The sequence below is a fragment of the Lynx canadensis genome, chromosome A1 (assembly GCF_007474595.2).
Source record: "Lynx canadensis isolate LIC74 chromosome A1, mLynCan4.pri.v2, whole genome shotgun sequence".
NCBI lineage: Eukaryota > Metazoa > Chordata > Mammalia > Carnivora > Felidae > Lynx > Lynx canadensis.
Window position 1 is genome coordinate 88,789,498 of NC_044303.2, and position 21,206 is coordinate 88,810,703.

Sequence of the window (21,206 nt, forward strand, 5' to 3'; positions counted from 1 at the left end):
AATTGGAAGAATTGTCTGAATCAAATGTTCTGTAACTCTAGAGTCAGTCAAACATTTGCAACACCCAGGGAAGAAGATGATGAAGAGGCTGGTAAATGTTAGCAAATTTCAGCATTTTGTGGGGTGTTACTCCTTATACTCCTGGTAGGAGGCAGTGGGGGGAGCCGAACTTGTTCCTGGTACAGCTTTCTGGAGCCAGGGTGGGCAGTAAGGACCTTCCCCTCAGTATACCTAGATTGTGTGTTCTTAGTGCTGATGCTCCTTTTGATCACTGAGAGGCTGGCAGCCACAGTTTTAACCCTCAAAGGCAAAGCATCTCCCAGGAGATTTAAAAAGGCAGTACTCCCCCCCCCCCGCCTCTTTTGGGAGTCAGACATTTAAGAAAATCGTTTTTAGGCCACTGGCTGATCACAGAGATAAAAGAACATAAACTTGCGCCTGGGTGGCGCAGTCGGTTAAGTGTCCGACATCAGCCAGGTCACGATCTCGCGGTCCGTGAGTTTGAGCCCCGCGTCAGGCTCTGGGCTGATGGCTCGGAGCCTGGAGCCTGTTTCCGATTCTGTGTCTCCCTCTCTCTCTGCCCCTCCCCCGTTCATGCTCTGTCTCTCTCTGTCCCAAAAATAAATAAAAAACGTTGAAAAAAAATTAAAAAAAATAAAAAAAAAGAACATAAACTTCAATTACTACATACAATGAGGAGTAGACACTTCACAAAAAAAAAAAAAAGAAAAAAAAGTTTGGAAAAGTCACAAATGGATAAATCCAACCCTTCACAAGCAAGACTTAGCAATCACTGAGGGCTGAAAGAATTACATTTTCAGAATTACACAACACTCAAAATGTCAAGTTTTGAACAAAAAAATAGTAAAACATACAAAGAAACAGGCAAATACAGCTGATTTACAGGAAAAATAAGAATTTGGAAGTAATCATCCTCTAGGAAGGCCAAATATTAGAATTCTTTGTCAAAGATGTTAAATCAACTCTCTTAAAGATGTACAATGAATTTAAAGGAAACCCTGGACAAAGAACTAAAGGGAATAGGAAAATGATGCAAGAAAAACATGAGAATATCAATAACGACATAGGAAATTTAATAATAAACCAAACAAATTCTCAAGCTGATGAGTACAATAGCTACAACAAAACACTCAGTAGAGAGGTTCAATATCAGATTTGAGAAAGCAGAAGAAAGGATTAGTGAACTTGAAATTATGCAGTCTGAAGAAAAAAAGGAAAAAAGAATGAATACAAATGAACAGAGTCTGTGGAACATCATCAAACTCATCAACATTCTCATTTTAGGAGTTCCAAAGAAGACAAAAGATAGAAAGGGCAGATAAAATATTTGAAGAAATCATGTCCCAAAAGTTCTCAAGTCTGAGGAAACACATGAATGTATACATCCAAGAAGATCAATCAATTCCAAGGAGGATAAACTCAAAGAGATTTACACCACGACACATTTTACAGTCAACTTGTTGAAACCCAAAGAAGGAATTTAGAAAGCGGGAAGAGAAAACTAATTCATCACCTACAAAGGATCCTCCCTAAAATGAAGAGGTGATTTCCTTTGGGGCGCCTGGGTGGCTCAGAAGCTTGAGCACTGAGTTCGGCTCAGGTCAAGATCTCATGGTTTGTGGATTTGAACCCCATATCAGGCTCTGCATTGACAGTGCTCTTTCCCTCTCTCTCTCTGCCCCTCCCCCACTACCAGTTTCTCCCAAAAATAAATTTTTAAGAACATTTAAAAAGTTATTAATATAATAAAAAAGGACCACTAAAGAGAATCTCTTGTGCTCAAATGAAAGGACACTAAAGAGTAACTCCAAGTCATAAGAAAAAAGGAAAGAACACTGGTAAAGGTAACCACAGGGGTAAATATGAAAGCCAGTATTACTGTACTTTTGGTATCATTTGCAACTTCTCTCTTTTTCCTATATAATAGCCAAATGCCAAACACAATGATTTTAAATCAATATTAATGGCTATGCAATGCATAAAGATTAATCTGTGACAATAATAGTTGGGGTAGGAATAGGGATGTATAGGATCAAAGTATACACTATTGAAACTAAATCAGCATTATGTAAATTACACTGTTATATGTTAATTGTAATCTCTAAGGTCATTAAGAAATAACTTTTTTTTTTTAATTTTTTTTTCAACGTTTATTTATTTTTGGGACAGAGAGAGACAGAGCATGAACGGGGGAGGGTCAGAGAGGGAGACACAGAATCGGAAACAGGCTCCAGGCTCTGAGCCATCAGCCCAGAGCCCGACGCGGGGCTCGAACTCCCGGACTGCGAGATCGTGACCTGGCTGATGTCGGACGCTTAACCGACTGCGCCACCCAGGCGCCCCAAGAAATAACTTTTAAAAAGGGAATCAAAGTGGTACCCTACCCAGAAAAGGGAGGGCAGTAATAAAGAAACTGAGGAACAGAAAGCATAAAAGATGTACCAAAAACAAACAGGTAAAGAGAAGTAAATCCTTCTTTATCAGCAAACTTGTTAAATGAAAATAACTCTCCTATTAAAAACATGAATTGTGGGGCGCCTGGGTGGCGCAGTCGGTTAAGCGTCCGACTTCAGCCAGGTCACGATCTCGCGGTCCGTGAGTTCGAGCCCCGCGTCGGGCTCTGGGCTGATGGCTCAGAGCCTGGAGCCTGTTTCCGATTCTGTGTCTCCCTCTCTCTCTGCCCCTCCCCCGTTCATGCTCTGTCTCTCTCTGTCCCAAAAATAAATAAACGTTGAAAAAAAAAATTAAAAAAAAAAAACAAAAACATGAACTGAAATGTTGGATAAAATACATCCTCCATCCAGATGCTAGATATTCACTTTAGATGTAAGTACACACAAAAATTGAAAGTAAAAAGATGGAAAAGATATCTCATGCAAAGAGTAACCAAAAGGCAGCTGGGTTCCTACATTATTATCAGAAAGAATAGACTTTAGGAGCACCTGGGTGGCTCAGTCTGTAGAGTGTCTGACTTCGACTCAAGTCATGATCTTGCGGTCCATGAGTTCGAGACCTGCTCGGGCTCTGTGCTGACAGGTCGGAGCCTGGAGCCTGCTTCAGATTCTGTGTCTCTCTCTCTCTGCCCCTCCCCCACTCATGCTCGCGCTCTCTCTCTCTTTGTCAAAAAGAAATAAACATTAAAAATATTTTAAAAAAGGAAAAAGAAAAAATTGACTTTAAATCAAAACGGGTTATGAGAAACAGAAACTATTAATAAAAGGTTCAACACAACAAGAGGATATAACAATTATAAACATACAGGCACCAACAACACAGCCCCCAAAATATATACACCAAAAACCGAAGGAGAAATAGACTTTTCTACAATAGTAGTTGGAGACTAAAATGCCTAACTTTCAATAATGGATGCAACAACCGGAGAGATGATAAATAAAGAAACAGGGGAATTAAACAACACTATAAACCAATTGTATACATACAGAACAGGCATATACAGAATACTCTACCCAAGAAGAGAGTAATTCACATACTTCTCAAGAACACATGGAATATTCTCCAGGATAAACTATTTGTTAGGCTACACAATAAGGTTTTTTGCTGTGTTTTTTTAAATGTTTATTTTTCTGAGAGAGAGAGACAGAGTGTGAGCAAGGGAGGGGCAGAGAGAGAGGGACACACAGAACCTGAAGAAGGCTCCAGGCTCCGAGCTGTCAGCACACAGTCCGATGTGGTACTCAAAGCCACCAACCGAGAGATCATGACCTGAGCCAAAGTGAGATGCCTAACCAACTGAACCACCCAGGTTCCCCAGGCTACACAATACGTCTTAATAAATTTTAAAAGATTCCAATCTTATAAAACATCTTTTCTGATCTCAGTGGAATGCAGCTAGAAATCAGTTGCCAAAGAAAAATTGGAAAATTCACAAATAGGTGGACACTGAATGGCACACGCTTAAACAACCAATGGGTGAAAGAAGAAATCACAAGGAAAATGAAAATGCCTTTAGTCAAAGACAACAAAAACACAACATACCAAAACTCATGAACTGCAACAAAGGTAGTGCAGAGAGGGAAATCTGTATCTGTAAATGCATACACTGAAAAAGATCTCAAGTCAATACCCTAATTGTACATCTTAAGGAATATTTTATTTTATTTTACTTATTTTTTTTTTTTTTACTTTTCTTTCAGGATTCTTTTCTTTTGTTTGTTTATTTATTTATTTAATTTTAATTTTAATTTTTTTCAATATATGAAATTTACTGTCAGATTGGTTTCCATACAACACCCAGTGCTCATCCCAAAAGGTGCCCTCCTCAACACCCATCCCCCCCCCCCTCCCCCCACCCCCCATCAACCCTCAGTTTGTTCTCAGTTTTTAAGAGTCTCTTATGCTTTGGCTCTCTCCCACTCTAACCTCTTTTTTTTACTACCCCTCCCCCCCATGGGTTTCTGTTAAGTTTCTCAGGATCCACATAAGAGTGAAAACATACAGTAGATGTCTTTCTCTGTATGGCTTATTTCACTTGGCATAACACTCTCCAGTTCCATCCACGTTGCTACAGTTGCCATATTTCATTCTTTCTCATTGCCACGTAGTATTCCATTGTGTATATAAACCACAATTTCTTTATCCATTCATCAGTTGATGGACATTTAGGCTCTTTCCATAATTTGGCTATTGTTGAGAGTGCTGCTATAAACATTGGGGTACAGGTGCCCCTATGCATCAGCACTCCTGTATCCCTTGGGTAAATTCCTAGCAGTGCTATTGCTGGGTCATAGGGTAGGTCTATTTTTAATTTTCTGAGGAACCTCCACACTGTTTTCCAGAGCGGCTACAGCAGTTTGCATTCCCACCAACAGTGCAAGAGGGTTCCCATTTCTCCACATCCTCTCCAGCATCTAGTCTCCTGATTTGTTCATTTTAGCCACTCTGACTGTCATGAGGTGGTATCTGAGTGTGGTTTTGATTTGTATTTCCCTGATGAGGAGCGACGTTGAGCATCTTTTCATGTGCCTGTTGGCCATCCGGATGTCTTCTTTAGAGAATTGTCTATTCATGTCTTCTGCCCAGTTCTTCACTGGATTATTTGTTTTTCAGGTGTGGAGTTTGGTGAGCTCTTTATAGATTTCAGATACTAGCCCTTTGTCCGATATGTCATTTGCAAATATCTTTTCCCATTCCATTGGTTACCTTTTAGTTTTGTTGATTTTTTCCTTTGAAGTGCACAAGATTTTTATCTTCATGAGGTCCCAATATTTCACTCATGCTTTTAATTCCTTTGCCTTTGGGGATGTGTCAAGTAAGAAATTGCTACGGCTGAGGTCAGAGAGGTTTTCTCCTGCTTTCTTCTCTAGGGTTTTGATGGTTTCCTGTCTCACATTCAGGTCCTTTATCCATTTTGAGTTTATTTTTGTGAATGGTGTGAGAAAGTGGTCTAGTTTCAACCTCTGCATGTTGCTGTCCAGTTTTCCCAGCACCATTTGTTAAAGAGACTGTCTTTTTTCCATTGGATGTTCTTTCCTGCTTTGTCAAAGATTAGTTGGCCATACGTTTGTGGGTCTAGTTCTGGGGTTTCTATTCTATTCCATTGGTCTATGTGTCTGTTTTTGTGCCACTACCATGCTGTCTTGATGATTACAGCTTTGTAGTAGAGGCTAAAGTCTGGGATTGTGATGCCTCCCGCTTTGGTCTTCTTCTTCAAAATTACTTTGGCTATTAAGGAATATTTTAAAAGGGTAACCTAAAATCAAAACTAGTAGAAGGAAGGAAATAATAAAGATTAGAGCAGATACAGATAAAATAGAGAAAAAAGGACAATACAGAAAATCAATGAAACCAAAGTTGGTTCCTTGAAAAAAAAAATCAACAAAAGTGACAAACAGGACTGACCAAAAAAAAAAAAAGAAAAACAGAAAAATACTTAAATTACTAGAATCAGAAATGAAAGTGATTATACCAATTATACATAAATAAAAAGGATAACAGAATACTGTGATAAATTATACACCCAAAATTTGATTACCTAGGTGAAGTGGACAAATTGCTAGAAACCTGCAATCAACATAAACTAACTCATGAAGAAGTAAAAAATCTGAATAGACCCATAAATAGTAAAGAAATTAAATCAATAATCACAAAACCCCCAACAAAGAAAAGCTTGGGGCTGAATGGCTTCACCAATCCTTCTCAAAATCATCCCCCCCTCATAAAAACTGAAGAAGAATGAACACGTTCCAATTAATTTGATGAGGCCAAAAATACCCTGATACCAATGCCAGAAAAAAAACACTACAAGAAAACGAAACTTCAGGCCAATATTCCTGATGAATAAAAATGCAAAAACCCTCCACAAAATACTAGCAAGCTGAATTCACTGTGAACAAGTGGAATACTCAGTTGCAAGGATGGTTTACCTTATGGTCAAGGGGGCAAGGTTTCAGTTATACACGATGAACAAGTTCTAGAGATCTAATGTACATCAGGTGACTATAGTTAATAACATTGTATTGTGTACTAGGAATTTGCCAGAAGAGTAGCTCTCAGGAGCCCCTGGGTGGCTAAGTCAATTAAGTGTCTGACTTCAGCTCAAGTCATGTTCTAGCAGTTCGTGGGTTCAAGTCCCACATTGGGCTCAGAGCATAGAACCTACTTCAGATTCATTTCCCTCTCTCTCTACCACTCTCTTGCTCATGCTCTCTTTGTGTCTCAAAAATAAATAAATGTTAAAAAAAAATTTAAAAAGAGTAGTTCTCAGATTGCTTTCACTGCCAAAAAATAAAAGTAACTATGTGAGATGGATATGTTAATTGGTTTGATTGTAATAATCATTTAGCTATATATATATATATATATATATATAGAAAGTATACTATTTTATACCTTAAATATTTAAATTTTATTAAATAAAAGAAAAATAATAAAATGACTTTTAAGCTATGAAGCAAGAAAAGGCAGTAATGGAGGAAGAAAGGACTTATTTACTCATGTAAGAAGCACAACTGGGTTGTGTCCTCAGTGCCTCTGTGGATGGTCACAGCAAATTATCCCCAGGTTTTTGGTTTAAGCCAGAAATCAGTTAGCTACAGCCTATTTTTATAATAAAGTTTGATTGGAACACACACATACAAAGATTTCAACCCCCCTCCCAAAAAAAACCCCTGGCATATTATATATTAAAAAAAAAAACTTGACATATTATTGGTGCTAAAAAGCAAACACCACAGTTGCAGGGTATAAAAGCAATATGTGAAAATCAGTTGCATTTCTATACACTATAAATGAACACTACAAAAATGAAGTTAAGGAAACAATTTCACTTACAATCACATCAAAAGGAATAAAATAGCAATAAAGTACCAAAGAGACAACAGAGTTGTGGAATGAGAACTGTAATGTATTGCTGAAGGAAATTTTAAAAGCCCTGAATAAAATGAAAAAAAAATCTTCATTTTCATCAATTAGAAGATTTAATATTGTTCAGATGAACCACTACCCAAAGTGACCTTCAGTTTCAACGACATCTCTGTTAAAATCCGAACATGTTTGCTGCTTTTCTTTTGTTTCCTTTTGTTTTGTTTTTACCTATCCAGGCCCACTGATGCCTCAAGACAGCTCACAGAACCCATGATGTAGTCATACTTCTTGATGCCTCAAGACAGCTCACAGAACCCAGGATGTAGTCATACTTCTCACTAAGATTTATTACAAGGAAGGAAAATAAGGGAAAACTAGCAAAAGAAGTAGGCATAAGACCAAAGCCGGGAGGAAGCCAGGTGCAAGGTGCCAAGGATTGTCTCCCAGTGGAGTCACAAAGGCCATGCTTATTTCTTCTAGCAATGAATTGTGACAACACAGGTCTTTACACTGTGTCCCCAGAGACTCAGCACCTAAGGAGTTTCTTTAAGGCTAGCCATCTAGACACCTGCTGCCTTGCACTTACAAAAACAACTCCCCAAAGCAAGGCAAGTGCTCAGACTAAGCCACGTTGTTTGCGTGATTTAGAGGTGATTGATTGTAGCCTCCAAATTTCAGTCCAGCATGTAGAGTTTGGAGGTCCTCACTCCCATTCTCACAAGAAGAAAAAAAATGTGAAATCAAAACTATTCTAGGATCCACAAGAGAATTGAGGTCACAGGGCAGAGTGCTGCCCCCAACACTGGATGGCAGACAGAGAGAAACACAGCTTCCTTGAGCAGAAACGCACAAGTAGAAGTTGCTGACAGGAACACTTTAAACCGTAATTGAAGAATTGCTGGAGGCACCATGTGAACTAATTAGGAATTAAAAATATTGAGAACCAAATAAAGTAAGTTGAGAACTAGTTGAGAATTAAAAACTCCTGGGGATCTGGTCTTATGGGGGACCCCGAGCTTTTGTGTGTTTTACCTCCAGGAGTCACACATCAGGTTCTCAGGTGAAAGATGGGAGGAAAATCCCTTAGTGCTTCTGGCAGGAGGAGGGGAAAGTAGCCATTCTGAAATACCCCCCACAGCATTCTGCTCTTAACAAGGCCTGCCCTCAAGACAAACTGTTTTTTTTGGAAGTTAACAAACCTGAGGGAAGGGTAATACCTGTCTCTGGCCTTCTCTACCTTTCCTGAAACCCCAGAATGGAGAACTGAAATAAAGATACTTGTGAAGATCATATCCCAGGGGTACAGTCTCACTAAAAGACAGACCTAATCATACAACCATACAACTATCCAAGGTTTCCTTTCCCACCACATCTTAACACTGTATCAAGAGCACTCCTGCAAAATAATAGTTGGTTATTGTGAAAAGAAGGCAGCTTCTCTTTAATTAGTCTCTGGGAAGACCCAAAGACAATAGGGAACACAAAAACAAAGATGCCCCCCACACCATTCTGCTCTTAACAAGACCTGCCCTCAAGAGAAACTGGTTTTTTTTGGAAGGTAACAAATGTGAGGGAAGGGTAATACCCACCTCTGGCCCTCTCTACCTTCCCAGCAATACCAGAAGAGAGAACTGAAAGATATGTGTGAAGGTCATACCCCAGGGGTACAGGCTCACTGAAAGACTGAGACCTAATCATACAACTACCGAAGATTTCCTTTCCCACCACATCTTAACACTGTATCAACAGCACTCATGCAAAATAATAGGTGGTTATTGTAAAAAGAAGGCTGATTATCTTTAGTCTCTAGGAAGACCCAAAGACAACAGAGAACACAAAAACAAAGATGCTAGAAGTTTTATTCTTTGACACCTACAGCTATAACACAACCTAACCCCTAACCAGATAAACATAAAACTTCACACTAAAGGCCTATCTACTCTAGTTTCCATAACTCAATGTACATCCACCTTTCAGCAGAAAATTATAAGGCATAATAAAAGTAAAAATAAACAGAATGGACCAAGAAAGAATAAGACCCAGACTCAGATATGGCACATTTGGGGAATATTATACGGGGGACTTAAAGATTAATATATGCAATATTATAAGGGCTTTAATGGGAAAAATGAAAACATGCAAGAAAGCAGTAGTAATGTAAGCAGGGAGATGGAAACTTTAAGAAAGAATTAAAAGGAAATGCTAGAAATAAAAAGTATAGTAACAAGTGAGGAATGCCTTTAAGGGTTCATCAGTAGACTGGACAGAAGGAAGAAAAGACTCAGTAAATGTGAAGACAAGTCAACAGGAAGTTCTAAAACCAAAATACAAAACGGAGAATGAATGAAAAAGAGCAGAATGTCCAAAACTGTGAGACAATTACTAAAGGAATAACATAAACATAATTAGAATACTGGAAGGAAAGACAAGAAAGGAATCGAAATATTTGAAGTAATAATTGCTGAGACTTTTCCAAAATCAAAGAGAGACACTAAATCACAGATACAGGAAGCTCAAGGAACACGAAATAGTATTTTTAAAAAAACTCCATATCTACATAAGCACATCATATTCAAAGTGTAGAAAATTGAAGACAAAGAGAAACTCTGGTAAGAAATAAAAGGATTAAGTGTCTTATTTATAGAAGAACAGGGTGATATTTACATTGGATTTCTCTTCAAAAACCATGCCAGTAAGAAGAGAATGAGGTGAACTATCTACAGTATTGAAAGAAGTCAACATAGAATTCTGTATCCAGAAAAATTATTCCTTTGTTTTTTAAATGTTTATTTATTTATTTTGAGAGAAAGTGCACATGCATGAGCAGGGGAGATGCAGAGAGAGAGGGGGGGAGAGAGAATACCAAGCAGGCTCTGCACTATCAGTGCGAAGACAGGTGTGGGGGTCAGTCTCATGAAACCATGAGATCATGATCTGAATCAAAATCAAGAGTCAGACACTTAACCAACTGATCACCAGGCACCCTGACAGCAAAATTATTCTTAAAAAGTGAAACAAGGGGTAACTGAGTGGCTCAGTCAGTTAAGCTTCTGACTCTTGGTTTTGGCTGAGGTCATGATCTCATGCTTGGGAAGACCGAGCTCTGCAATGGGCTCTCTGCTGTCAGCATGGAGCCTGCTTTGGGATTCTCTCTCTCCCTCTCTGTCCCTGGCCAGTTCTTGCTCTCTCACTCTCAAAATAAAAAAAACTTTAAAAAACGCTTTTAAGTGAAAGAAAAATGAAGGCTTTTTCAGAAAAACAAAAATTGGGGCGCCTCGGTGGCGCAGTCGGTTAAGCGTCCGACTTCAGCCAGGTCACGATCTCGCGGTCCGTGAGTTCGAGCCCCGTGTCAGGCTCTGGGCTGATGGCTCAGAGCCTGGAGCCTGTCTCCGATTCTGTGTCTCCCTCTCTCTCTGCCCCTCCCCCCGTTCATGCTCTGTCTCTCTCTGTCCCAAAAATAAATAAACGTTGAAAAAAAATTTTTTAATAAAAAAAAAATTAAGGAAATTTGTTGACATTACTTGCTTTGTCTCAGAGCCCCTGACACCCTCATGTTTATACACACAGATACACTAGATATAGAGGGGGAAATACATATACATAGATAGATAGATAGATAACAGATAGAAGATAGATAGATAGATAGATAGATACACATGGGTATATATACAGAGTGATAGCTATAGATACATCTTCTGCTCTGTCATCTGGGAGAGCCAAGAAATAATAATACACGAGTAGAAAGGAGCACACTTATCACCCATATCTTGGCTTCTAATTCTGTTCTCCAATAAAGGGAAGAAAGGATCCTAGGAGAAATGCCTGATTCCAGGGCTTTGGCAGGGAATATACAAGAACATCTTATAGTGCTACAAATAAAGAAGAGTTTGTAAAAGGATGGGGACATGTCAAAGGTATACAAGACACAACTGAAAGAGCTTACACTAGACAAAGCTTAAACAATCCGAGGGGAAAAAAATCAGTAAATTAGTATTGTATTCAACCCAAGTATAAGATAAATATCTAGAAATCCATACCGATATAAATAAACGACTGAATAAATAAATAAATGGGAGAAAAGAGACAACTCTCCATGTAGGAGAATTTTAAATAATTTAGGTAAATACTCTGTTTTCAGGAGCCTTGAACCTGGGCTGCACATAGTAGTGTCCTTCCAAAGAATACAGTATGGAAATAGGAGGAAAAGAATCAGTTCACAGTAGAGACACTCGACAAGCATGAACTTAGCCAGGTGATTATGGTCACTATAAACAGTGATATCTTGATAGCATGCTCCCTTGATATGTGAGAAGAATGACACTTTATCTCTGTATTTCCTCAAACCCATACCCCTTTCTAATTATGACGGAACACATCAGATAAATCTCCACTGAGGGATAGTTTCAAAGGGGGCCAAATTGTCTGAACATCATGGATGTTCTCAGCTTCTGAAATGCAGCTACATCAACTCCGAAACATTTTGCATACCTAGGAAATTGATCTGAGGATTGACATTAACAATCTGCATAACTTGAGACACAGAATTCAGCAGGTATGTGCTCTGGAGACATGAACTGGGAGAGAGAAGCCATGGAGGGTAGGGAGCTGTTTTTGCAGCGAGAGGACAGAGAAGGGTGGGGGGGAGAGTGTGGTACAATGGGAAAGTACAGGAAAAGCACTCCCCACCAAAGTAGCTGGACAGAAAGAGTGGAAACACTGACAAAGGACTGAACAAGAAATCTGTTCCCCAAAATCACTGACAGTGATAAAGGAGACGGTTTCAATACTATTAGGACTCTATAAACAGGGGTGTGCAAAGTCAGAAAGTCTGGAGCTCAATACCAGGTGGTTCACTGGTGAGGAAGCAAGGCGAATCCCCAGGAGCATGCAGTGAGATCCAAGGGGTCCATAGGTCACATGGGGAGAAGCCCTTCCCCTGCATGGAGGTCATTTTTATTTTGTTTTATTTTATTTTTTTATTTTTTTTATTTTTAATATTATTTATTAATATAACTTGTGTCTGGAGAATGAGGTCCAGAGGCCAAACATCTGCCTGGCACACAGAGTTAGCCAGCCCTTGAAGCCAGACCCGAATGCTCACCCATGCCCTATTAGGCGCCCTCCACTCAGACCTCCAGAGAGAGCTTGGCAATGCTGTTGGTTCATCCCTGGTCCCCTCCCAGGAACTAAACCTAACCCTAGCCATCGATCTGACCTCTAGGGTTGCCAGGCCCCACCTGTGGGCCAAGAACAGAACTGGTGCTCATAGCCACCTGAGATTTCTTCAGGGAGGAAGCCAGAGCTCCTCATGACCAGTGCAAGACTGGATGGGCCTGCAATCTATCTATCATCTATCTATCTATCTATCTATCTATCTATCTATCTATCTATCATCTATCTATCATGTATGCATGCATGTATCTATCTATCTATCTATCTAAATATCATCTATCATCTATCAGAGAGATCCCTTTAAAGGAATGGGCCTTTGGGTTTGTGGAAATTTGGTGAATTCAAAGTTTGAAGGGGAAGGCTTGCTGGCTGAGGACTCAAGAGAAAGGTGCAGTTCGAATCCAAAGGCTGCCTACCATGGAACTAGGAAGAGCCAGGGTTGCAGATGTGCATCATGAGCCCAGACCTCGGCCTCTCTGAGATGCCTGCCCACACCCTGGAGCCAAATGCTAAGCCTGACCACAACACTAACACACACCCTCAACTCAACCCTCTGGGCAGATCACTCACTGCATGGCTGTTGTTTCAGAGTCTGTGTACTTCAGTGGCTTGATCATAGCCCTACCCATGGTTCTTGCCCTCAGGGGGACCACCCGCTAGGTGTCAGCAAACAACAGAATCGGGGCCCATGCCAGGCACTCAATGATTCAAGGAGAAGCCCAGAAGTTCCCCATGCCACTTCCAAGGCAATGACGGGGCTACAGAAGGGGATTCTGAACCCAATCCTACCCCTCACCCACACAATCAGCCGGCTCCCTAGCCGAAACCCTCAGCCTGATGCTCACCCTGTTCCATGCCCTCAACACAGTCCTTTGGGGTGAACACGGCCCTGATGTTCGTTCTGACCGTGTTTCCTCCAGGGACCTAAACCCAACCCTAACCCTCACCTTGGCTGTGGTCTGAGGGGTCCCGCATCCTAGCTCTGTACAAAGAATGGACTTGAGACCCCTGACCTGAACGACATTCGCAGGGAAGAATACAGCGGATCACTATGACGTTTTCATGTCTGGGGTGGAACTCCACAAAGGGATCCCCAGCTAAAGCTGAAGCCTGCCCTACACTATGGGCCAATCCCTGAAGCCAAACCCTAAATCTGATCCACACCCTGATATATGCTCTCAACCATTCCCACAGGGGAGATCACTGCACTGCTTGTGGTTCACCCCGTGCCACCCTCAGGAACTGAACCCTGTCCCTATCCAAGCCTCTGGCTCTGAGATTGTCCAATAAACCAGTGTGAGGAGATAAGTGACTTGCGGCACTTTACTGGTACAGAATAGCTCAGCGAGAAAGCCTGATGTTCACAATGACATTTCCATGCTTTTGAGGCTTGTGCCTAGAGAATGAGATACAGAGCCCAAACCTCCACCTTGCACACAGTGTTAGCCGGCCTTTCAAGAAAGCCCGAATGCTCTCCAGTGCCCTATCAGGTGCCCTCCACTCAGATCACGGGGGAGAGCTTGTAATGCTGTTGGTTCATCCCTGGTCCCCTCCTAGGACCTAAACTGAACCCTAGCCATTGGTCTGGCCTCTAGGGGAACCATGCCCCACCTGGGGCAAGGAACAGAACTGGTGCTCAAGCCACCTGAAACTTCTTCAAGGAGGAAGCCAGAAGTTCATCATGACAAGTACAATGCCATATGGGCCTATAATCAATCAATATCTATGTATTTATCTATGTATCTATTTATCTATCTATCTACCTATCTATCTATCATCTATCTATATACCTATTATCTATGTAATTATCAATCTATCACCAATGTATCTTATCTAGCTTCCTATCACCTATCATGTATCTTTCAATCTAGCTACCTAGCTAGCTGTCTTCTACCTATCTGTCACCTATCTTATCCTTTTCTATCTACCTATCTATCACCTATCATCTTATCTAAATATCTAGTATCTATTTGTCTATCTATCTATCAATCTATCTATCATCTAAATATTGGTGAGATTTCTTTAAAGGAATGGACCCTGTGGTTGTGGAAGTTTGGTGAGTCCAAAGTTTGAAGGGGAAGCCTTGCTGGCTGAGGACTCAAGAGAAAGGTGCCGTTCAAACCCAAAGGTTCTATGGAACTAGGAAGAGCCAGTGATGTAGATGGAACTCAAAAGTAGTCTGCTGGAGAGAGCCTCACGGCCTGTGACAGGTTGACCTTTTCTTTTATGCAGACCTTCACCTCATTAGATGGGGCCCAAAGGAGTCATTGGTAACCAGGGACATGGCCAGGTTTTCAGGCCGGAGACATGGTCAGGATGTCCCAGAAGAGACAGAAGTCACCCTGACTCCCTTTTCTCTCACATGCCTGGGGAAGGATAGATGCACCCAGAGACAGGCCCAGACTATCCCCAGCTCAGTGGTTGGCCGGCAGTTGCCTTTACCTCCCCTCCAGCTCGCTGGAAGTGGGAACAACTGAATCTTTGCTTTGATGCACCAACAAACCCCATGCCTGGAGCCCCGGATCTCACTTCCTGTTTGAGGAACCTACACCTTGCACCTAGAGAAAGCAACTTGTTTGCAGTGGAGTCCAGGATAGCCCAGGCCATGTCTGTATGCCACCTGGAACTCCTCTTAAGTTCCTCTCCCAGGGTCTGCGGTAAGTTCTTAGTCGTGACTTTGGTTCACTAGCACATTAACGACTTGCCAACCCAATGCCTCAACTTACTTCACTCAAACCAGGACACTTGGAGGCCTGAAGGCAAGACTTATCATGGCGTGGATCCCAAAGCACATTAATTGGCTCCTCCTCAATTTTTCTCTTTCGCTCTAAAATGGTTGCCATGTGCTCATCCAACCACACTTGGGTTCAGCTGTGCACCCTCCCAACCCAGTCCCTCACACATACACTAGAGATCACAGGCACAGTGACAAATTCCTCACCCGCGCCTTGCAGGTGGTTGGATTTACGCATTGCCTTCAAGAGAAGTCTCTTTGTGGGGCGCCTGCGGGGCTCAGTCTGTTAAGCATCCAACTCCAGATCTGGCTCAGGTCCTGACCTCAAAGTTGTTGAGTTCAAGCCCCACCTTGGACTCTGCAACCACATAACAGACCCTGCATGGTATTCTGTGTCTCTGCCCCTCTCCTTTGGACACCTTCTCTCAAAATATATAAACTTGAAAAAATCTCTTTGCTCCTACATACAGAACATAAACTTAGCAACTTATAGTGCTCTAAATTCTGACTTTGAAACAGAAGATGGTGAGGGAAGAAAACAGCCTTTGAGTTTTATTCCCCTTTCAGACTCAATTTTGCTTTTCTGGGCATCGTGCAGGGTCTGTGATGGTGGCTCCAGCCGCAGCGCCTCACAGATGATGGTCATCTCTCCACCTGCAGGCCGCACAGCCCACCAGGCCCAGATCCACCTGGTCTGGGCCTCCCTGCTTCAGGGTCCATACATTAAGACTCCCACCTTTGGTGGATAAACCCAGTTTGAAACTGTTGTTTCCACTGGGAAACCTTTAGGGTCCTAAAACTCTGCAATCACCCACTGAAGTGACCCAGACTGGTTCCCCCAGGATGACCTGGCCCTGACCTGCGCATTGGCTCCCCAGGGTGGCCTGGGTCACAAGTGTCCTGAGCACAGGAGGGGTTGGGGGCTGAGAAGGTGGCTCTGGCTTCTCCTAATCATAATAAACCTCAAGGTTTAGCCCAGAAACGGAAAAGCCCCCCCACCTGGCGAATGCAAGAACTCTTCAACCTGGATCCAGAACCAGGCTTCCAAGGCCAAGCATCTCAGAAATCACAGCCTTCACAGGAAGAACTCATTGTATCAGCACCAGGCGAGGGCAGTCCTGAAAGATGCCCCTGGAGGGGGGGGGGTTGGGGGGGTTTAGGGGGGGACGTGGGGGTGGGCGGCGCCCACCTCTAGCGAGCCGAGGAGCCCACCCTGGAGAGCATGCCCAGAACGGGACATTTGGTCCTCCCAGCTCCCGCTGCAAGGTCCCCAGGGCTGTGTGAAGGGACTTGATGGCTCTGCGAACCCCCGCGAGGGCCCCCAGTATGGTGCCACGGACGCGATGGCTCAGACACCCTCAAGATGGCGCCCTCGAGCGGTGGATCCACGAGACCTGATGGCTCCCACAGCCCTGCGAGGGCACCCCCCACCCTGGGTGGTGCCGGAGTGACAGTTGGGACACCCCCCGCCATGGCCCCCAGGGCGGAGCCACTAGACATGAGGGCTCTGACAGCCCCTCGAGTGCACCCACCCCGCTGGGCGTTGCCGGGAAGTGACTGGTGGGATACCCCAGCGACGGACCCCAGGGCGGAACTGCGAAACCTGATGTCTCAGACACCCGCGTGAGGGCACCCACGGCAGAGCCCCGAGATCTGATGGCTCTGGAAACCCCCGAGAAGATCCCCCACCACATGGCTGTACCTGGAGACATAACGGTTCCGAAGCCCCGCTCCCGCCCAGACAACAACTCTGAGATGCTCTGGGCAGCAGTACCCAGGAATGGCTGGAGCAGTGCGTGCTCCTCCTCCTTTAAACCCCTCTGTAGGACCAAATTGAAAACCACACCCCCAAGGCCCGCCTTCTGGCCAGGGTCCTGCGGTGGACTATCGCCGCCTGTGGACGAGGTGGGAACTGCAGCCTGGTGCTGCTCTGCAGATCTGCAAATCCATTCCAAGATTTATTTTTTTGGTATAAAATGTTTATTTTATTATTTCTAATTTTATTATTATTTGTAATATAATTGTATTAAATTAAATATTAAAATAAACATTATTAAGTAATTAAAGTATTTAATAATTATTACTAATCAATTAAAAATATTAAAATTAAAATTATTAAATTAATAATTGCAAATTATTATTATTATTATTATTTTAACGTTTATTTATTTTTGAGACAATGAGAGAGACAGAGTGAAAGCAGTGGAGGGGCAGACAGAGGGAGACACAGAACCCGAGGTGGGCTCCAGGTTCCTAGCTATCAACCCAAAGCCCAACATGGCTCTCGAACTCACTAACTGAGAGACCATGGTCTGAACCAAAGCCTGACGCTCAACCAGCTGAGCCACCCAAGCACGCCCAAATTATTATTATTTTTAAATATAACTTATTGTCAAATTGGTTTCCATACAACACCAGGGCTCATTCCAACAAGTGCCCTCCTCCCTGCCCATCCACCAATTCCCCTCTCCCTCTCCCCTGTCTACCCTTAGTATGTTCTCAGTCCTTAGGGGTCTCTTAGGGTTTGCCTCCCTTCCTCTCTGTAACTTTTTTGTTTTCCCACTTCCCCTCTCCCATGGTCTTCTGTTAAGTTTCTCAAGATCCACATGAGAGTGAAAACATGGTATCTGTCTTTCTCTGCCTGGCATATTTAATTTAGCACAGTACCCTCCAGTTCCATCCACTTTGCTGCAAATGGGCAGATTTCATTCTTTCTCATTGCCAAGTAGTATTCCATTGTATATATAAAGCACATCTTCTTTATCCATTCATCAGTTGATGGACATTTAGGCTCTTCCATTATTTGACTATTGCTGAAGTGCTGCTATAAACATGCACTTGGGGTACATGTGTCCTATGCATCAGCACTCCTGTATCCTTAGGGTAGATTCCGAACAGTGCTATTGCTGGGGTCATAGGGTAGTTCTAGTTTTAATTATTTGACAAACCTCCACGTTGATTTCCAGAGTGGCTGCACCAGTTTGCATTCCTACCAGCAGTGCAAGAGGGGTTCCTGTTTCTCCATGTCCTCACCAGTACCTATAGTCCTGATTTTTCATTTTAGCCATTCTGACTGGCGTGAGGTGATATCTCATTGCAGTTTTGATTTGTATTTCCCTGATGATGAGTGACGTTGAGCATCTTTTCATGTGCCTGTTGGACATCTGGATGTCTTCCTTGGAAAAGTGTCTATTCATGTATTCTGCCCTTTTCTTCACTGGATTATTTGTTTTTCGGGTGTGGAGTTTGGTGAGTTCTTTATAGATGTTAGACACTAGCCCTTTATCCAATATGTCATTTGTAAATATCTTTTCCCCTTCTGTCAGTTGCCTTTTAGTTTTGTTGATTGTTTCCTTTGCAGTACAGAAACTTTTTATCTTCATGAGTTCCCAATAGTTCATTTTTCCTTTTAATTAGCCTTTGGAGATATGTCAAGTAAGAAATTGTTTTGGCTGAGGACAAAGAGGTTTTTTCCTTCTTTCTCCTCTAGGGTTTTGATGGTTTCCTGTCTCACATTCAGGTCCTTCATCCTTTTGGAGTTTATTTTTGTGTATGGTGTAAGAAAGTGGTCTAATTTCATTCTTCTGCATGTTGCTGTCCAGTTCTCCCAGCACCATTTGTTAAAGAGACTGACCTTTTTCCAATGGATACTCTTTCCTGCTTTGTCAAAGATTAGTTGGCCATACATTTGTGGGTCCAATTCTGGGGTCTGCATTCTATTCCATTGGTCTATGTGTCTGTTTTTGTGCCAATATCATACTGTCTTGATGATTACAGCTTTGTACTAGAGGCTAAAGTCTGGGGTTGTGATATCTCCCACTTTGGTTTTCTTCTCCAATATTACTTTGGCTATTCTGGGTCTTTTGTGGTTCCACAGATTTTAGGATGGTTTGTTCTAGCTTTGAGGAGAATGCTGGTGGGGCGAGGTCAGCGGCTCAGTCCTCAGCAGGAAAAGGCGATCCTTTATATTCTCAGATTTAGAGAGTACGTATGGCCTGGCAACTTGAGGGACAGTAAGAAATGAAAATGAAAGAGGAGAGCTTGTTTTCATGGCTTAGCATTGCATTTTAATTAAAACACAAGCATAGTCTTTTTTTTTACTTGTGTCCAGCATGTTAACTGGGGATTACTCCAGCTCAGCCAGGGGGCAGATTTGGGGCATGAGTTTGGCACATGACACATGCCGCTCCTTACAGGTTCACCAAGAACCAGTGTGGTCCTTCCAACTGTGATCATTCCTTGGCTCTCAAGGGAGGGACAGCCCAGCGCCATTTCCTCCATCCAAAATCTGGCTGCAATGCCTGATCCCTCATAACCACAGGCATCTCCCAGAGGCTTTTCCAGAATGCGTGGATGTTGCCAGTTTGGGTCCAGAACACTGCAACAAAATGAATACCACCACAAAGCGGCTCAAATGAATACTTTGGTTCCTAGTTGGAATGAAAGTTATCACTAGACTGGAGTCCTTCCATGTGCCAATAGCATTATGTTGAAAAAATAACATAAATACCATAATTAAAAAGCACTTTATGGTTTTCAACATTTTTAATATAGTCATTTTCTTTGAATGAGAGAGATGGAGCATGGGTGGGGGACGGACAGAGAGAGAGGGGAGACACAGAATCGAAGCAGGTTCCAGCCTCTGAGGTGTCAGCACAGAGCCAACACTGGCTTGAACCTAGGAGCTATGAGATCATGACCTGAGCTTAAGTCCATGCTTAACTACCTGAGCCAACCCAGGTGCCCCTTAAAAACACTTTTGTATTTAAAAAAATGCTAACCATCACCTGAGCTTTCAGCAATAGGTAATCACTGATTGTAGATCACCATAACAGATATAATAATGAAAAGAATATAATACTGGGCAAGAAGTAGCAAAGCAGAGACTTGGAGGCAGTAAATGCTCTTGGAAAAGCGGCCCCAATAGACTTGCCCTACACACTGTCACTAAAAACCCTCCATTTGCACAGAATGCAGTGCCTGCAAAGCTCAATAAAGCAGAGCACAATAAAACGGGGTAGGCGTGTGCTGGGTAAATTGGTGGGGGAGGAGTTTTCTGCTTCTTTGTTTGGTGAAAGCTAGGGGGAGATGTGTGTGGGTCTTCTGGAGCTGGGGTGCAGGGAGAGGAAGAATTCCCAGTAGGTAACTGCATACTTGCCCACTGGCTGTCCTTCTGGCCCATTTTTGTTTGTTTGCATCATGTCCTCCTCATTTATATGGGTCCTGTGGGGACGCTTCTGTCAGGTCATGAGTTGCCAGCACAGATGCCTGGGTATTCTGAGGGATAAGGGATTTGGGAAGTGTTTGTTTTGCATGCTCCTGTCTAAGCTCGGATTGGCTGAGACAAGTGAGACATCAGGTGCCATCTTAAAGTGAGATCCTTAGTTGCAGGCAGGGCCCCAGCTGAGATCCCCTCTGCTGTGAACTGAGTTGTGTTGCCCACAAGTGCCTATGTTAGAGCCTTAGCCCCCTTTGGGAAGGTATTAAGAGGCAGAGCCTTGGAGAGGTGATTAGTGTGGAGCCCATGGGATCAACATCTTTATGAAGTCAGTAGACAGCTTGCTGTTTTGTGTTCTCTTTCTCTGATGTGTGAGATTTCCCCAGACCCAAGCACGCCAGCTTGCTGGCATCCTGATCTCAGACTCTCAATATCTAGACAGGATGACACCTTTTCCCTCAAACCAGAGGATCCTACCTCTGTCAGGTCCTAGAGAAATAATTTAGCTAAGGGATCAGTGAGGTGGGACCATGGACCACGCAGAAGCTGCATGGGTGGGCAAGAAATTGCTTCTGCCGGATCTCTCCCCCAGCCTTTGTGTGATGAAGGCTGTCTGAGATCTTGTGTGGGCCACCATGGAGAGCTTTGCTGCTGCCTGCTGTGTCAGCAAGAAATATCACAGCAGGGCAGGGAGTGCACTGCTTCAGACCAGCCCCTTCACTGGTGATCCCACAAATT